The 20,790-nt window shown below is 34.1% G+C and overlaps 1 protein-coding gene across 1 annotated transcript in view; it reads left to right on the top strand.

Moving 5' to 3' along the window:
- The window catches only part of ARHGAP42 (Rho GTPase activating protein 42), a 369,352-nt gene that overhangs the window by 78,210 nt on the left and 270,352 nt on the right, over window positions 1-20,790 (top strand). The gene's annotated exons all lie outside the window — the stretch shown is intronic.

Genomic DNA, 20,790 nt, shown 5'->3' with positions numbered 1-20,790 from the left:
CCTAAGCAAGATTTCTTCACACATAATCCAGTACTACAGTAAATATCATATATGCATTGATGACTTAGGCCAAGGGTTAACAATCTTTCAGAGTTTTATAATTCAGACTTTCACAAGCAGCAATAGTTTGCACAAAGTTCATGGAATCTAGCAGCTTTCCTTCAAGGTCACAGTGTAGGCTGTAATAGTGACTATCTTTACACCCTTTCTTTCCTTTCATAGTGTAGGAATTGTACTGTATTTGTGAAGCAATTTCCTTCTAAACAGCACTAATCATTTAATAAACATTCTTTGATTGCCAGAAAAATTATATGTGATAAAATGGAATTTTTTTTTTTGCTTCTTTAAACATATTGTTTATCTTATTGTTATTTCTTGTTCTGCCCTTCGACTTTTGATCCCTTGAATTTTTCTGACTCATTGTTCACTACAATATGTGATTAGGCCTTTTTGCTTCTGGCCCTTTCCAAATTTTTTATTTTAAAATCTTATAATTTATCATCTCTTCTTTCTTTATTCTCTCTTAATCTGCCTCTTTGGCTTTGACCTTTCTTGAACTGTATATTCAATTCCTATATCCTTCATAAACTCCCAATTGTTGTTCTTGTTGTTCTATATACCTCCATAAATGTTTGAGTTGTTATCAATAGACTCTTTTAGGTTTCTCCAAATCTTGTCAAATATATCAGTCCTGACTCTTGAGGTAAGAGGAAACTATGGTAAATATTAGACAAAATCCCAGGTCCCAAGGAATTTACAATTTCATTTAGCAGATTACATGAAAGGTTATTTAAGAATACATAATAATAATGATAAAAATAAATCCATAAAATTTTAAAAACATTTTACCAGTTGTTGCCATATTGAATATTCAATCTCCAAATTACTTAGAGACTTAATAGAAGGAAAAAAAGTTATGTGAGAGTATGATAGTATCATCCCCTCTTTTGTATGCTCATAGAATTGTTGCAGAAATCAGCAAACCTACAGAGGAGCTTAAATTCCCAAACTTTAATTTAGTTATTAAAAAGCAGATATTTTATCTACATGTTCACAGATTATTACGTATATAACATTAATAGCAGTATAATTATTAACTAAGTTCCACAAAATAAGACGAGAAGATTGAGATAATAATTTTAAGGTTACAGAGCAGATTACATTCTTACTAGATTCAACTATATCCTTTATAACACTTAAAAGTTTATGAAACACTTTGCTCGCAATTACCATGTTGTAGAAGGCAGCAGTGCCTTTTACAGTTGCAGAAGCTGAGGGAGTATTCTATAAGTGTCAAGCTGGAGTCAGGAAGACTCATCCTTTAAGTTCAAATCTGACATGAGATATTTACTAGTTAGGTAATGCTGGGCAAGTCATTTAACCCCATTTATCTCAGTTTTCTCATCTGTAAAATAAGATGGAGAAGGAAATAGCAAGTCATTCCAGTATCTTCTCAAAGAAAACTTCAAATGGGGTCAAGAAGAGTTGGACATGACTGAAAAATAATAAAACAGAATTAGAAAGCACAATGATATTATGATTTGAGGTTCTTCTAATTCTAGGTTCCACTTCTTCAATGCTACAACATATAAACTGCAGTATAACATGGAATACAAAATAAAGATTAGCAAGGCTTAGAACTCTAATTAGTAGTTTTAACATCTAGGGCAAATGTCTACAGGAATATACATACTGATTATCTTACCTAGGAAACAGGTGGACCCGAGAAAAGACAGGAACTCCAGGATACTATGAATACCAGAGGAAGGTATTTACTATACCCACACCTTAGGAAATGGTTCATTTGTTAGCCTGCTATTTTAACTATTTCCAGCTCAACGCTGATCTCTGGGTAGTTAAAATAGATCAAATCTAAACTGATGGAATCAAATATTGATAAATGACAAGTCTAACTACAAGCCTAGGGAAATTCAGATTATCTCTTTTATGGAGTGAATACAGAGTGATGAATTTAGATGTTAAAGTGACTACCTTTAAAATTTATTTTTATCTTTTATTTTTTATATCTTCAGAATTCCCTCCTTTCCCTCTCTTGAGTCATCCATTTTTATGCAATGGATCAAGTTGTTTTTTAAAAGAAAAAGAGGATAAGAAAAAAATAATCAGCCCAACTGGTTAATACATTGAAAAAAATCTGAAAAAATACATGAATTTCATGTTCCAAACTTGTGGACTATTTTCCTCTATAAAAGAGTGAGTGGGAGTGTTCTTACATCTCTTTAGGCCCATGCTTGTTCTTTGTAATTTTTTTAGTTGTGTTTTCCATTTAGATTATTGTAGTCATTGTGTAAATATACACACGCACACACACATATGGGGGCTCTGCTTATTTCCATATTAGGTCATATACTTTTTTCAAGATTTTTTGTATTCATCATATTCAGTATTTCTTATAACAACAATATTCCATTACATTTATATACCACAATTTGTTTACTAATTCTTCAGTGGATGGATATCTACTTTGTTTTCAATTTTGTGGTACTACAAAAAATAGTGCTATAAATATTTTAGTATATTTAGGATTATTCTTCTTATTAAAGACCTCTTTGGGAGTATTTTAACTATTAGTGGAATTTCCAGATCAAAGTGACATTTTAATCTCTTTATTTACATGATTCCAAATGGTTTTTCAAAATTATCTTGCCTCTATTCTGAATATCCTATAACAAGTACCAAGTTACAGGTCTACCTTAGACTAAGCAAAACAACTTTAGATTCCCTGATTAAGGCACATTTTTCCATTTTAGGGTGAAGTTGTGGTTGGCCATATCCTAGTTATTCCATGCAGCACAGTATGGTGACAAGAACATTGGACTTTTAATCAGAAGGATTAATGTTGAATCTCAACTCTGACATTCAGAAATTGTGTAGTTTTGTACTAGTTATTTAGACTTGGAACTTCTCAGTTTTTCTATCTGTAGAATGGGAATAATACTATGATGCCTTACCACTTAATGTGTCATGAGGATAAAAAGAGATGATGTTGGTAGAACCTTTTGAAAGTAAAAGTGTGAGCTGTTATTGTAATCCTAGACATGTGGCCAAACACATGAAACAAAAATCACCGAGCAGAAGGAAACTACAAGGCCATAGGCCTTAAGTCTTTCTTGTCACCCATTTCCCTCCTCTAATAAAATGTTATCTGCTTACAGACATATGTTTCATCCATCTGTAAAAGGCTTGGTGTTGGACTTATTCAGATTTATTTATATTTAAATTTACTTGCTTTGGTTTCTAAATAAATTTTAATATGTTTGGCCCTATGAGTTTTGATTCCCTGGGCAAAGTGAACATTTGTATGTTGTGAAATCACTATGAAAATGAGCTCTTGCTAGGACCTTGAGATGGCCCTAATTTTTAGCCAGTTTTTTTTTTTTTTTTAATTCTGAATGAAATGAAAATAATTTCTTTTTAGTATTTGGTATAAACTATCTTCAGTATAATATTAATAAGACTGGGCTTTAAAATAACATAGTATAAATAAAACAGCTTTGTATTAATCATTTTTAATCTAGTTTAAGAATTATTGTATATTTATAGTTCTGAGTTAATAAAGCAATGTTTTGGTGTAGAAAAACCCATTCTAAATGCTCCTGAACAGCATGAGCTATGTACTCACAAGGTTAAACATTTACCAAGAGGGCGAGTCACTTTCCTTGTAAATATTTTTAGGTGGAGATCTCACTGCCATGGACACTTGAAAGATGAAAAAACTCAGTGCCAATAATAGATAACCTGTACTTAACACTTGGAATGGGAATTAGCATGAATATCTAGATTAAAAACAAAACAAAACATTAACTCCTTGTGTATATTCCAGACAAAGGCATGTTCCCCCCTCACCCCTAATCCCTATGAATATGTGCAATAATAAATGACATTTTTAGAGATCTTCCTCTCTGTTCAGTATTCCTATTATTTTCTGCCTCTACTAATTCTCTGTACTCCATTTTATTTTATGTTTTTGTATGTTGATAAATCTCAAATATCAGTCTCTCTTCAGGTAGAGAAAGTTGAGGAAAAGTGAGCAATAACTATTATTTGTCAAAGTTAATTTGTGTTGTTTTCTTTATCTGAAATTTATCTTTCTATACTTTTTGTTTTGTTTTGTCACATTACAACATTAGATTATTGAATCGACCATAACAAAAGACAGTTTCATCTCTCTCAAAAACAACCAGTCTAGGGACACTATTTTATTTTATTTTTAATTAAATTGATTTTTTCAATTAAAAACTTATTTTTCTCTTTTCTTCCCTCCACTCCTCCAAAAAACAAACAAACAAACAAACAAAAAACAAAACAATCTTTTAAACAAAATTTCATTGTCAAGGAAAAATATTACATTGACCCCCATCCAAAATATGTCTCATTCTATACCCTGCTACTACCATATTATTTTATGAGTCAAAATCCTTGATTTTTAAGTAAACCTTGCAGGTAACTTTTTCTAGACGCAAAAATTATTTTTGTTTATTTGTATTTACCATACCATCCTCTTCTTGTGCCAGTGGGTCTCAAACTTTTATTCCATGACGTCATGGAGGACTTCTGTCACTTAAATGGTGTTGCTTACCTGAAGGAGCCTTTCCTACCTCCATAACAACTGGCTGCTATCCTTTTTTCTTCAAATGCCCTCAGGGGCCAAGAAGCCTTTCAGATCCAACCAATCAATCAATCCCCAAGTACTTATTAAGCCCTTATGCACAGAGCTCCCTAGGCCTCATTTAGAAGTGAGTTTTTTTTTCCCCTCAGATTTCTCATTGTACTCTGCTTTATCTTTGCAGCTATACTTAATCAGCTCATAAAATTTTTAAAGATCCTGCTACCTTTAAATCTGTGCTATGCACCTTGCATATAATTTGCATTTAATACATATGTGTTACAGTTGAATTAAAACCTATGACTTCATTATCCCTTTCCCCCAACATCATTCTATTAATTTTAGAGAAAATAACCTTGTGTTGTATTTTTATGGGGAAAATCTATTGGAGGGATGGGTTTGGCAGGAATAGGGAGAGTATGGTGCTAGGAGAATTGAAAAGGCTGACTTAATAAATAAGCAAAAGTTATGGTGGATCTGGAAATGTGGCTAAAAGTAAATATAGAGATTTAAGTCGCTAGATCCTGTTGTAGTTTGGGAGCAAGGGAAATAAAGAAAATGAGTTGTAAGGTTAAGAGATTTTAATCAAAGAGAGATGATGTCCAGGGTTATAATTTATTCTATTCAATGTCTTTAGTGCCTTGAAAGCTTAATATTAGGCAAAGGGACATTAAAAAATGAAATATTTCCTTTGGAAAAAATGTTAAAAATTGGCAGTTGGCTAAATGACATTTTGGCTGGATTTGATCATGTTAAGGTATTATTTGAATATGTGTGCATGTGTTATGTAATATGCACACACGTGTTTGTTTTTATAATATACACATATACATATGTGGGAATACGTGATGCCTGCATATTTGTACATAAATGCATGTAAGCAGCATGGTATATAGGACTAGAATCTGGGAGCTAAAAATTGGGAGAACCTAAGTTTAAACCTTTCTTTTAATTTTAACTTTTTAAGAAAAAGTCATTTAAATCTTCCTGGGTCTCAGGTTCCTAATTTCTAAAATGGGGGAATTGTTATTAATATTCATTGGTTTTCTACATCCCACACAACTATTCTACACAGTTTTTAGAAGGCTCAGATGAGATAATGTATGTTCATGTGCTTTGAAGATATTAAAGTATTATATAAGCATCTATTACTATTGCTTTTACATGAATAAACAACAACATGAACATTTCATTATTCAAAGAACAGAAAAAATGTGCCACTTTTGGCACTAAAGAATATGGAGTTTTCAAAAAGAATTATAAATTATCAACAACCATAAAATCACTAATAATAAGAGAAATTCAGTAAAACTAATCTGGAAGTTTTCACTCACCCCCTACAAATGGACAAAAATGACAAAAGATGAGTGGAGTCATTGTTGAAATTAGCATTGTTGGTGGAGCTGTGAATCAGTACAAGCATTTTATAAAACAATTCAAAATTATGTTAATCAAGTGACTCAAATGGCCATAGACTCACATGTCCATATCTGTTGATTTAGATATTTCCCTACTAAGCTTATACCTTAAGAAAGTCACACCAACATATTTATAGCAGCATTTGTGTTATCAAGGAATTTGACACAAAGTAGATGTCTATAATTTGGGGAATGGCTAAAAAAATTATGATACATGATCTCTGTGCTGTAAAAAAAAGATAAATGGCAGAAAAATAAGAAAAACATGATCTTGATACAGAGTGAATTAAGGAGAGCTAAGAAAAGATTGTGTGTGTGTGTGTGTGTGTGTGTGTGTGTGTGTGTGTGTGTGTGTGTGTGTATTGACTACTTATAAGGGAAATGGAAAGGAAAAAAAAGTCAAGAAAAAAGGATGACTATGATGAAAAACAATACATGAGGAAAATGAAATATGAGAAGATGACCCCATCCAGTAGTATGCTGGAATCAGGTCCTAGCCTGGAATTATTAAATTTTCATTGTGAATGTTCATTCTTTGGAAAGAGGCAAATAAATCTGGACTTGATTAATTGTTTTATTGTTGGGCTAACAACTTAAGTGATGGAGTCAGGAAGATTTAAGTTCAGATTGGCTCTCAGATATTTACTATTTGTGTGGCCTAAATCAAGTTACCTAATTTTACTGAACCTCAGTTTTTCAAATCTATAAAATGGGATACAATATAGTACCTACATCTTAGGGGTCTAAGGACAAAATAAAAAAAAATTGAAAAGTTTTGCAAATCTTAAAGCATTTTATAAATACTATTATTAGCTATTGTTATTATGATAGAAAATGCTAAAAATGGAGATCAGAGTTAAAAGTTGTTGTTCATACACTTTCTTTTTTTTCTGAGACTTTTTCAAAAACATTTACTAGTATACCTTTGCCCCTGACTCATCTCTTTGCAGAAATAATTTAGGAGTGTGGTTTAATGCACATATTCCTAGACTTTTATTTGTTATTGATGAATTTTGTTGGCTTTTCCTTTTCCCCCTTCTTTTTTCTTTATTTATTTTTAAATTGAAAATATATATTTTTATAAGCATACTCTTCTGGGTGGAGAGAGGGGAGGAGAAAAGGATACTGGTGGAAATTTTGAAGAATTATAAAATACAGTTATGAGGGAAAATTGTAGAAAAAACTTTTTTCAACTGTGAACTTCTATTATATACTTTTAAAATATTTATAACTTTTAACATGATAGTAACAAAACTGCTCTGCTTGTCTATAGCACCCTCTGAATTTCTTTATATTCTCTTCTGTGTATTTAATGTTATTAATAAATGTAATATTTACTGTATTATTATTTAGATGTGTATTTATAATTATGCTTAGCCTCTGTCCTGGGCCCCTTTGCCTTTTTTTTTTTTTCAACTCTGCCTTGGTGACTTCATTCATTTCTATGGGCTTAATTATGATCTATCTAGAAATAACTCCTAGATGTACCTATCTAGTATTAGTTTCTTTGCAGAATTTCAGTCTTGAGATATCTACTGCCTGGTTAACATTTAATATTGCAGAACTGTAGAACTCATTCTCCCTCTCTACTCTTGGCCCTTCCCATCCCCCCTTTACTCTTTTGCAAACTTTCCTATTTCTGTCAGGGGTGCCATTATCCTTCTAGTCTCCAGATTTGCAACTTTGGCATTATCCCTGACTGTACTTTCCTTCACCTCAAATATTCGGTTCGTTGCCAAACTTTATAGTTTCTCCTTCCATGTGTTCTGGGTCCAATCTTTTCAAACTGCTCACGTGGCCACAACCTCAGTGTAGGTCTTCATTACCTCTCACCTATACTTTTGCAAGAGCCTCCAGTTGGTCCCCTTTCTTCAAGCTTCTCCCATTTCAGTTCTCCACATATGCCAGACTGCTTTTCATTAAACACATATTTAATCATGCCATTCTTCTACTAACTAAGCCATAGCAGCTTCCCATTACCTCTGGGGCAAAGGGGTTCTTAATCTAGCATATGTAGATTCAGTTTTTTAAAAGTATATATATTTTAATTATTTTAAAGTATGTTAATTTAAAAATTCTTTAAAGATTATATTTCAGTATAATTGGTTTTCCTTGTAATCCAATGTATTTTATTTAATGGATTTTAAAACATTATTTTAAAAAGGGTTCCATAGACATTACCAAGCTGCTAAAACGGTTCATAAGTAGGCAAAAAGTTAAGACCACCTACTTTCATAAAAAATGTAACACGTTTCCCCCATCTCCTCAGTTTAGCATTCAAAGACCTTTACAGACTGGTCCCATTTTGCTTTTCTATCTGGATTACTCCCCTTTCAGCATTCTAAAATATGAATAAACTGACCTTAGCCTATATAACATGCTACATGTTTTCCATCTTAATTCCTTTGCTCTCTTTCCCAAGACTGGAATAAACATCTTCACTTCCCGGGCTTGGAATCATTTGTTTCTTTTACAACTTAAATTAAGCATTACTTTCTCTGCAGCTGCTGATACCCCTGCCTCCAAAATCTACCTTGTATTGTTATTATATTATTATATATGATACTATATGTACATATTGTGATAGAATGTAAGGTCTGTGAGGGTAGGGACTGTTACAGTTTTGGCTTTGTATCTAGATTACCTTTCACTGCCCTAAAGCCACTAAAGGTAGTGAATGGCAAAGTCCAGGGTTGAATTCTGGAAGAAAAAGGTGGGTGTCAATGGGAGGTGTAAGGGAAGGTCCATGGAAAGAGGTGTTAAGTTATGTTTGAGGAAGGTGGGGGATATGGTGGGAGTATAGGACACAGCAAGAAGTATGAGTTTACAATTAAGAATTCAACCTACATGTCTCTGAATATGACATTTTAACACTTCTCATCTTTTATATGGACGGTATTTTATTTGTGTACTTAGTGCACTGTCTGGCACATGATAGTAGATGCTTAATAAATGTTTATTGACTGACTATTTGGCAAGCAGCTGCATTAGCAGTTGAGAAGTTTGAAATCCTTAATGTCAAGTAGGCCTAATAAACTCTCAGCCCTATTCCCCCCCCCTTCTGTGAATTAAATTTATTGTCTTATTATCGTTTGCCAGAGTGCATTCTGCTCTTCTAAATCCATATTAAAAATAATTTCTGCTTTCAACTCTTCTGTTCAGTCTACTTCAGCTTAGTATGAAGTATGTAAAATGATTTATAATTTAGTATATAATAGAGTATTCCATCATGAAACAAGTATTATCTGGGACTAGCACTGAGTTAATGATATAATGAAACATTAATGTTTTGCACAGTCTTTGCTACTAGCCACTAATTCTGATCTCTTTTATGATTGTCAATGTATGGAATGCCTTGTAAGTACCAAATAATTCTTTGAATATCCTTTTGAATTGAGTCATGTCTGCTTGTGGGAAAAGAACATTTGCCATGCTTAATCGGTCATAAAACCCCATTCCAAAAAGCTCCAAGTAATTTACAGGTGCTTTGTGAATTTATTTAACTAGTATGTAGGAGACTATTTTTATCTGCATTAAAATACAAAACTTAGTCAAACTCAGAAGTGGATAAATAGCTGACTGAGGAGTTTGAAATATTTGGATTCAAACTGATAGATACTTTATGGCTATAAAAGCCTGAACAAATCACTTAACCTCTCAGTGACTCTAAATTTAAGTTGTTTAGCAATGCATGATCTATATCGGTAGAGACTTTTCTCACTCAGAATTCTCATCACCAATTAAATTAAAAGTTCAATTCAAAAAGAGAAGGGAGGCAGGGAATGAACAAGGAAGGAAAGAAGGGAAAGGAGAAAGAAGAAAGGAAAGAATAGGAAGGAAGGAAAAGAGAGAAGAAAAAAAGGAAGAAGGAAGGAAGGAGGGAAGGATGGATGAATGAGTAGCAGATTTATTTATTGTCACATGATTGATTACCCAAATTAGAAATTAAAAGTGAAATCTTCCTATTCCTAATTCAGAGTTCTAACTACTCAAACCAAACAGTTTTGCATAGTGACTAATTGTTGAGAGTTGTCATTTGATTAACAGCATAACCTTAAATGACTTATTAGCCTTTTTAGGTCTATCTTGACTTATATGAAAGAGTAGGGTAGACTAGTTGATTCTATAGCTCTTTCTGTTTCTAAACTTTCATGAAATATGATAATCAAGGGACACCCCCTTGTGGCCACTAATCACAGGTAAAAGAACAGCCAGAGTACTGGATAAGCAAGTTTTGAATATTGTTTCAAGCACAGGGACATTAAAGAGGTCAGTAGCTTAGGGGAAGGAGGGAGTATTGTGATTGCTAAAGGAGAAAGTCCTGGAATTATAGCCAGAGAGTTTGTATCTGGTCATTGCTGCAGGAGAATGAAAGATATTTTGAAAGGGGTGGGGGCAGTAGTGAAGGAGAGCAATTGATTAATATAGGATAATAAATTGATATGTTCTACTTTCTTCTATACTATGCTGTCTGTTATCCCATATGTGCACATCACAGCCCATAATTCTTAAAATTCTCTATAGTTGTTTTAACTCAGTTAACCTCTCTGGGTCTTAGTTTCATTAATTGCCAACTGGTAAAAGTGAACTAGATATATCTAATGTCCTTTCTAATCCAGGATAAACAATCTTTAGATTGCTATCTATTGCTATCTTTGAGAAAGATAGAACTAAAGTAGTTAACAAATGTATTTGAAAGCCAAGGTAAGGTTGTTAGATAACATCCTCAGTGAGTTCAAGGCACTGACTGTCCATTCACCTCCCCCGTCCTGACCTCTCAGCCCCTCTTTCCATGCTTGGAATTCTCCATCATATTTGCCTTCTGGATTCTCTTCAAGCCTCAGTTAAAATTTCTGCCTTCTGAAAGAAGCAACTTTTCCCAGGCTTCCTTAATCTTAGACCTATCCCTCTGAGACTTCCCTCAGTTTATCCTGTATATATCTTAATTGTTGGCACGTTTCTTCCCCCTTTAGACTTTGAGCTTCTTGAGAGCAAGAAGTATATTTTTTTGGTCTTGTATTTGTAGTTCTCTGAATAATCACATTTTTATATAGTTGGCCTTTAGTAAATGCTACTTGACTGATTTTAGATTTGGTACCTGATGATTTCTCATGGTTCAGTTTATTAATATCTTTTTCATAGAGGTGAAGTCAACAAATGAACACAAATAATGTTTAGGAAGACATTACTTTAATGATTTTTGGTATTAACATAGAACAGACACACATTTTGGAGATATCTATGATTAGTGAAACATTTGACTTTTAGTTTAAAAGAAATAAGCAGCATTTAAAAATTTAGGCATTTTAAAACTTAAAAGTCCTAACATTCTTAGAAATAGCATGATGTAAGTAATTAGAGAGCCAGAATTAGTTAAGACCTGGGTTTGAACACTGCTTCTCTGATACAAACTGGCTGTGTAATTGTAAAGAAGCTATTTAACTTTCAGGACACCAAACCAATCTCAAAGTCTGTTGTTATGTTGCAGAGAAAGTAGCTAGTGATTTGCTTTGTTAGAGAAAATGTCTATATCAAGAGCTTTCTATTCCAGCTTGGTAGCATGGTTGATAGAATCCTGGGCCTAGAGTCAAAACTTATGGGTTCAAATGCGGCTTCTGATACATCCTAGTTGTGTGGCAAGTCACTTAACCCAGTTGACCATGATTTGCTGAAACATATATTGTATGCTTAGACAGCTAGATGGCACAATGGATAAAGCACTAGGCCTGGACTCAGAAAGACCTGAATTCAAATATGGCCACAGACATGTATTAGCTGTGTAATCCTGAGCAAGTCCCTTAAACTTTGCCTCAGTTTCCTTCTCTGTAAAATGATCTGGAGAAGGAAATAGCTTACCACTCCAGTATCTTTGCAAAGAAAACCCCAAATGATGTTATGCCATAGGGTTGGACATGACTGAAAAACAACAACAACAAAAAAAACCAAACAAATAAAATAACAGGTCTAATGTCTTTCCTCCTGTCTAAATCTCTAGTCTCCAGTTTATTCATTTAGACATACTTAGAAACAGAGTGGTAAAGATATGCTTACCTCAATGAATTTTTGGTTAATATGATTATAAACTTATCTTTAATGGAAAAGTTTCTGACTCAAGAAAGAATCCACTCTATTGACCCTGGTCCTAACCTTAACCTTGCAGAAGAGATCAAAGATCTGAGTAAATTAAAGGGGAAAACAATTTCCTCATTCATTAAATTATAAGAAAGCCATCACAGTCACTAATCCATTATGACAGTCCTCTTTGGTTACTCAAATCAGGAAATCTGCCATTAAAGTGAAACTATTCCAAATGTCTTAATTATTTGTACAAATAACATTTGTTTTTGAACTCTCCAAAGGAAGTATTTTTTGCTTTATAATAGCTCTCAGTTGTATAACTGAATTATTGTTTTCCATTTTATCTTACCAACCTCTTTTTTTCCAGCACCCACACAAAACCACCCACATTTAAGTAGGATAGGATAGCAGCTGTGAAAGCTACAAATTTCAGGTGGCCTTAATTCTTCAATGAGAATATTAATTGGTGGAGAGGCTATGATGACTCACTTGAAATATTAAAGAGAATTATCTAAATTTATTCTGATTGGAAATGAGAAGCCCCTATCACTTATGTTGGATACAAATAAAATACTTGAAAAGTAGTTTACTGGAACTTAGTGTTTTTATTGTCTTAATTGTCTTAATGCTAATTGGTATTAACTTTCATTGAGGCGAAAAGATTTTTTTTAACACTAGAACTGAGCCAAATCTAATTAGAAGACATTTAATAGGTTTAAATTTAAAGCCCCAAGACTTTCAACGGAAGAAGCAACTGGCCAAGTACCTGTTAAAATGAGGTGGGGCTAAAAAGTAGTTTATGTAAGAATTAGTAGCTTGTTTTAAAGTTTTAGTAGCTTGTAAGATCTGAACTGTCACATGAAAGTTTTTTTTTTAAACTAATGAAATATTCAGTCATTTTTCAGTCAGAACCGAAGTTGGGGTTTTCTAGGCAAAGATGCTATAGTGATTTAGCTCATTTTACAGATGAGAAAAAGGAGGCAAACTATGTTAAATGACTTGTCATGAGTCAGCACAACTGGTTAAATACCTGAGATCAGTACTGAACTCAGGAAGATGAGTATCTGGCCATGGTATCTACTATTACACCCAGCTGCCTCACAAATGTCCAAGTACTAATGTCCAAGTACTAACCAGGTCTGACCCTACGTAGCTTCTGAGATCAGAAGAGACTGGACTTATTTGAGGTTATGGTTATAGAATACAAATATAGACAATTTTAAAATCCTAGTATCCAGGATGAAGGAAGTGTTTATCTTCCTGTATTCTACCCCTTTTAGAACATAAATGAACTTTTGTGTTCAGCAGAAGGTTCAGATTTTTTGAAGGATATTGATAAGCTTGACCAAGAGGGTTTCTAGGATCTGGAGCCCATGCTATGTGACAATCATTGAAAGAAACAAGGATATTTAGACTTGAATAAAGTAAAAATGTTTAATATTTATTTTTCTTCTTTTTAAGACTTTGGAATTTCATCTATTAAATTCAGGAATTGGATTAGGCAATCTCTAAGACTTCTAGTCTTAAACCTTTTAAATTTATTAAAAATGTACATAGTAAATTGATAGCTCTCATATGTTATTCTTCACCATAAGAGATGTCTTAGTCACAAACCCTAACAAAAAGAGCAGTGGAAAGAGCACTGGACTTTAAATGAATAGCTTTTGTTCAGATTCTCTCTTAAATCACTATCATATCATTACCATTACCATTATCATTATCATGACTAATATTTTTATAGCAAAATTAAACATTGCATTTTAGGGATATCACTGTGAGGGTATGTTTATCCTCATAACAACCCCAGAAATAGGTATTTTTATTATTTCCTATGTCACAAGTAAGAAAAGTAAAGGAAAGCGGAGTTAAATGATTTGTCTAAATCACATGCCTAAGGTAAGATTTTAATTCAGGCCCACACCTTTACCCACTGCATCACCCATTTGTCTCTTTGATGTCTTTCAATAACTTGTTTGATCTCCCTGAGTATTTGAAAACCTTTCATTGCCAAAGGGATCAGGATGTCCACTCTTGCAGTTGAATTAATTAGAATATTGGAGACCTTTCTTCCTTTATAAAACTCCACTAGTTTTTGATCACCTACAGGGTCAAATATAAAAATTTGGTGTTCTCTTTCTTTTGCAACCTGCCTTGGCCCTCTCCCTCTTCTTGTCTTATTACACCTTATTCATCCCCACATACTTTAAGATCCACTGATCTTGGCCTCCAAGAGATTCTGTCTCCCTACTATGTCTGAAATATTTTCCCTCATCTTTGCTTCCTGATGGATGCTGACAGCTTCCAGGGATGAAGATGATATGATGAGACCATGAGGCTCTTAAATCCACCCACTGTGCTGCCTAATAAGTGCTTGTTGGATGGCTGCTTTTCTCATTCTTCCCATTTCACTCCCATGGGACATCACAGGATTAGATGCATAGGTTTTTAGCTTTCCAAAGGGAGGAACTAAGGGAAATTATGAGTAAGGGCTATTCTCAACTCTTAAATGGGTTTAAGGACTTTGATTGTTGAGTTTAGATAGACTTTGTCTGTGCCACTCAACTATCTCCCTTACCCCCACAGTTTTCTTCTTTTATGGAGGATTTCAATTTTGGGCATACTTTTAGCATATACTTTTGTCACAATTCATTAAACATCTTCCAAAATTTCCATGAATTTTTAATATTTTTAATTTTTACAATATAGTAATATTCCATTATATTCATATACTACAATTTGTTTAACCTTATTTCTATTGATGGCACCCATTTTTGTTATCCATACTGCTCTTAAACTCCATAACATAATAAGCAAGACACTTGTTCAGGGAAAGGTAGTGTTTTTAAAGGGCTGGAATGTGTCCATTGTATCCATGTGTCCACATGTGTCCATTCATATTAGAAGTAAGAATTTAGTAAGAAGTGGAGCAGGCTGATCCTAAGTGTTAAGTGGACGTGATAGGAGGCAGACAGATTCCAGGAATGAAGATGCTAGTGATGAAACCAGAGGTTTCTAAATCCTGGAGTTTATTAGTCTAGGAAAAGAGATTAAGAATTTTAAAGGGTACAGACTTCCTCAACAGTATGTGTAAATCACAGTGTCTAGCACATGGGAAACCTGACATAAATGATTGAATTAAGGAAAAGGGAAAGAAGGGTGGCTGGATGTCTTCCAAAAGCTATTCTGTGCCTGCAAATTTTCTTAGTTTCAGACAAAAACACTGCTCTATAAACTCATCTGCTTTTCTGCCCTATAATGTTTTGATTTGCTGTTCTTTCATTTAAGAAACTCCATTGAACAAAATAAGTAAACACATTCCCTTATACTCCATCCTGAGCCTGTCCCCCAGCCCACCTGCAGCAAAGGCAGCAGACTCACCTCCCTGTCAGTCCTATGCTGAATTTACCATCAGTCAATACAGAGATCAACCTCTGATATCTCTATTTGTTGTAACTTTTATATTATGCCTATGATGCAAATTCTTTTACTTAATTCACTCTGTAGTGGTTCATAAATGTCTTTTTAAAATTTCTCTGAGTTATTTACACTTGCCATTTTTATGGTATAATAATATTCTATTACATTCTTATACCACAATTTGGTTAACTATACTTGTCAGTGGACACACATTTTTATTTATTGTGTTGCAATAATCTCTTTATAGTACTTTCTTTATACACACCTTAAATTTTTTCCAGTCTTAGCTAAACAAAGAAGAAAAGCTCTTGTATATACCTAAGACAAGAGGAGCATAAAACATAGAAGTCCCCCAAAAGGCAAGCCTAAGAATGGGTCTAATTGTAGAGAAATAATAATCCAGGGTAGAAAAATAAGGCAAGGAAAGTGGATGAATCTTTCTCACCTTTGTGATCTAACTCTAACCAAGATGACCATTAAGATTATGTTAAAGTACTTGCTCACTTGTCAATATTTTGTCTTCTAAAAAGAAATATCCCATTCTTTAGAATTCAAATAGATGATTGTACATGTGTTCTCTTGAAGAGGACACCATAGGGGAAGGAAATGGGCCTACAGACTAGGATTTTTAAATCTGTAATCCAATTCCGGTGGAAAAAAAATGTAATTCTGTCTGGATCTACCTTACGTCTGATAGAAGTATATCTCTGGTATTTTTCATGAGTTTTTGTTTCCTTTGATTGGAAAGTATCCTTTCTTGTCAGTTTTAAAATTAAAAATCCTGGAAGATGATTTGACCAAAAATAGCAACATTAATGTGTATAAACTAAGTTGATCATACTCATGTGTACATTAATATCACATATGCTTTTATCCCTTATATCAAATCACATAAATTTACCAGAGATGAAAGAATTAAGATATTGAGTTTTCAAGTTGAAATCTGTTTTCATGTATAATGTGAATTTAGAATTTGAATGTTGATTATAAGTAAATATATATATATATGTGCATATATATATTATATATAATTTTTTTCTATAAAACAGCACACAGTCTGCTCCTGAGTTTTCTTTTTGGCCATTGTGTTTGAAGAATTGATGGTTTTTCCGAACCATTCTCCAATTGATAAATGGTCAAAGGATATGAACAGACAATTCTCAGAGGAAGAAATTGAAACTATATCCACTCACATGAAAGAGTGTTCCAAATCACTACTGATCAGAGAAATGCAAATTAAGACCACTCTGAGATACCACTACACACCTGTCAGATTGGCTAAGATGACAGGAACAAATAATGACAAATGTTGGAGGGGATGTGGGGAAATTGGGACACTGATACATTGCTGGTGGAGTTGTGAAAGAATCCAGCCATTCTGGAGAGCAATCTGGAATTATGCCCAAAAAGTTATCAAACTGTGCATACCCTTTGACCCAGCAGCGCTACTACTGGGATTATATCCCAAAGAAATACTAAAGAGCGGAAAGAAACATATATGTGCCAAAATGTTTGTGGCAGCTCTTTTTGTTGTAGCTAGAAACTGGAAGATGAATGGATGTCCATCAGTTGGAGAATGGTTGGGTAAATTGTGGTATATGAAGGTTATGGAATATTATTGCTCTGTAAGAAATGACCAGCAGGAGGAATACAGAGAGGGTTGGAGAGACTTAAATCAACTGATGCTGAGTGAAATGAGCAGAACCAGAAGATCACTGTATACTTCAACAACAATACTGTATGAGGATGTATTCTGATGGAAGTGGAAATCTTCAACATAAAGAAGATCCAACTCACTTCCAGTTGATCAATGATGGACAGGGGTAGCTACACCCAGAGAAGAAACACTGGGAAGTGAATGTAAATTGTTAGCACTAATATCTGTCTGCCCAGGTTGCATGTACCTTCGGATTCTAATGTTTATTGTGCAACAAGAAAATGATATTCACACACATGTATTGTACTTAGACTATATTGTAACACATGTAAAATGTATGGTATTGCCTGTCGTCGGGGGGAGGGAATAGAGGGAGGGGGGGCAATTTGGAAAAATGAATACAAGGGATAATATTATAAAATATATATATATAAAAAAATTACCTACACATATCCAACAAAAAAAAAAAAAAAAAAAGAATTGATGGTTTTTTCTCCCTTCTATCCTTTCCCTTCTTTTTAGGAAAATAGAATTAAAATAAAGGACTTATACCTTTTTCTACTTACACATTTGTAGAGCTGGGCCAAGTTTGGCGTCAGTCTGAATTAGAGAAAAGAAAATGTTTGTATTGTTTTCTAGTAAAGGAAATTACCAGAACCACAGAATTTCAGATTTGGAAGGACTCTTTGAGGACATCTGGTCCAACTTAGATTTGAAAAATAACCCTTGTATAAAACCTTCAGTGATCTTACCTTTGCTTTAAGATATCTAATGAGTGGTAACCTACCACCTCCCACTGTGCTCCATTTCACTTCTGAAGAGCTCTGTTAGGAAGTGTTCTCTTACATCAAATCTAAACCAGCCTCTGGCTTTCAAACAATTGCTCCTAGTTCTACCTTATACAACCAGGAAGTTTTTCCCCTCCTTTCTGTGACAGAATTTCAATACTTCCATTTTGTATAGAAGAGGAAGCTGATGGTCAGAGAAGCTAAGTGTGTATGGATCTAGCTATTAGAGCAGTGGTTGAACAGAAAATCCAGTTTATATTTTTTCACTTTTGTATGTGTGTGGTAGGTGGAAACAGTGATGTGTGGCTTGGAGACTCAGCTTTGATTTCATCACCAATCACTGGTATTAAATGGAGTGACATAAAAAGCTTATAACAAAAAGAAACTGCCTCTAGAATTCACATATAATTTGGTAGCAGTCATGAGAGAATGTAATGATGTCTGGGGAAATACACGACTGGCATAAAGTTTGGGAGTAAGTGTTATTGAAAGATCTTTTTTCCTCAAGATTCTGGTTTATGCTTTTCTGGGGTGGGTTTTTTTTTTTGATGGCATAGGGAAGCAAGTTTTAGCTTTTCATGAATCTGGGCTTTTATGACCAACTTAGGAAGTCTTTCAAATAAACTGCTCTGCTAGTTGATAGATTAAAGCTAGACATTCCAAGAAGAAATACATTGATTAACCTGGGGAGAGTAAAACTGATAGCCTTGCTGGAATTTTCACCTAAGGGGCTCCTTTTTAAAAGAGATGTTTAATCAATCCTTACAGCATTTTGAGAGATAGGAATAAATACATTTCAAATATGGAGAAACTATACTACAGATGGTTTCATCCATTTCTAGTTACCACTTATACAGAGTCTTAGTTAGCTATGGGACAGGCAAAGAGATAGAAGAATTAGGTGTCAGATTGGTCTAGACTAGAGTTATGGTACTGTGAATAGAGTGCTGGCCCAGGAGTTAGGAGGACTCATATTCCTAAATCTGGCTTCAGACACTTCCTAGCTGTGTGACCCTGGGCAATTAACTTAATCCTGTTCACCTTAATTTCCTCCTGTATAAATGACCTGGAGAAGGAAATGACAAACCATTGCATTATCTTTGCAAAGAAAACCAGTAAGGTCATGAATATTCAGTCATGACTGAAAAACATCTGAACAAATGGTCCAGAGGGTTCTGTTAAATAAGAACAGTCTGAACAGCAAGAAATCTCTAGTGGCCAGGAAGTCAGATGATATAAGGAAGAAATTTAAGAAAGGTACGGGAAGATAGTCTCTCAAGACTTCACAGATAGAAATCTGAAACTCAAGCTTACTGCTTGAAGAACACATGTTTAGAGAGAGATTCAGAGTAATCTAGAAGGAGAAACCTGGAGAGTTAATCTGAGCACACGGGTCCTGAGTAATTTGTTAGAAACTTGGTATAGAGTTTGCTGCCATGTAAGAGGAAACCATGGTCACCAAGAATAATCTTAATGTTCTTCAACAGTAGAAAAATCTTGGGCAAATCATGTATATACTTTCATCGGCCTCAGTTTACTCATTTATAAAAATTGTGAACTAGATGCCTTCTGTAGTCCCTTCTGTTGCTAAAACTATCAGCAGTCTACCAGCAGCATTTATTAAGCAAGGTGCTGAGTAAAGAAATTATATTCTTGTATTTTATATAAAATTATTTTCTTTATAATTATGTTTCTCCATTATAAGGAGAGGAGGAAGTGAACAAGCTTTTTGAAAGTGTCTGCTGTTTGCTATATACTGTGCTTAAGCATTTTAAAAATATTATTCATTTCTTCCTGGTTTATGTTTTGTTGTTGTTGGGGGAGGGGCAAGGTGGGGTGGTATAATAAGGCAAGTTTTTGCTTTTCATGAATCTGGGCTTTTATGACCAATTATGAGAGTCTTTCAAATTAACTACTCTGCTAGTTCACAGATTAAAGCCAGACATTCTAAAAAAAAAGTATTGATTAGTTTGTAGAGTAAAACTGATGAGCCTTGTAAGAATTTTCACCTAAGAGGCTGGGAGATAGGTGCTTTTAATATCAACATTTTATTGTGGAAACTGAGGTGGACAGGGTTTAGGTGACAGGATCACATATATCTGAGTCTCATTTGAATTGAAGTCTTCTTGGCTCTATGCCGTATATAAAGATTAAAATAATTCCTATTCTCAAGAATCTTCTATTCTAAGAGAGAAACAGTAAGTAGGGGTGTGTTTGTGAAAACAGGATGGAGGGTGAGAAAGGTAGAGCATTCGCATTTTGAGGAATTAGAAAAGGCTTCATGTGTGCTTGAGCTGGGTCAGAAAAGAACAGATGGATGCCAGGAGTCAGAGGTAAGGAAGGAGTGCATCCCAGGGATGAGGATAGAAAGTGGAATGCGATGTGGAATGGAAAAAGCCTGCCATTTTGGGGTGAGTCCAAGAAGAAAAGAAATGTACATTTCCAGAAATGTATCTGGAAAGATAGGTTGGAACCATGTTAGAAAGAGTTTAAAAGCTTAAAAGAATAGCTTATATGATGTCCTGAAGATATAAGAGAGAGCCACTGGAGTTGATTGACTAGCAGAGTTATATGATCAGATCTGAGCTTAAAGAAAATCACTTTGGCACCTTGTGTTCAAGACAGACAGGAATGGGGAAATTTTTGAGGAATAGAAGATACTATAATCTCTTTTTCCAAAGATATTATGGGGGTCAAGGTGTGACAAAGAGTGAGTCCACAAGAGGTAGCTATCAGGAACACTTGACTAGAATCTAGGGGAGGGAGTAGAGTGAGGGAGGGGAAAATTTGGAAAAATGAATACAA

This window comes from Sminthopsis crassicaudata, chromosome 3 (genome assembly GCF_048593235.1).
Source record: "Sminthopsis crassicaudata isolate SCR6 chromosome 3, ASM4859323v1, whole genome shotgun sequence".
NCBI lineage: Eukaryota > Metazoa > Chordata > Mammalia > Dasyuromorphia > Dasyuridae > Sminthopsis > Sminthopsis crassicaudata.
Note: the sequence above shows the minus strand (reverse complement) of the source record. Positions and strands in the feature narration are given on the sequence as shown.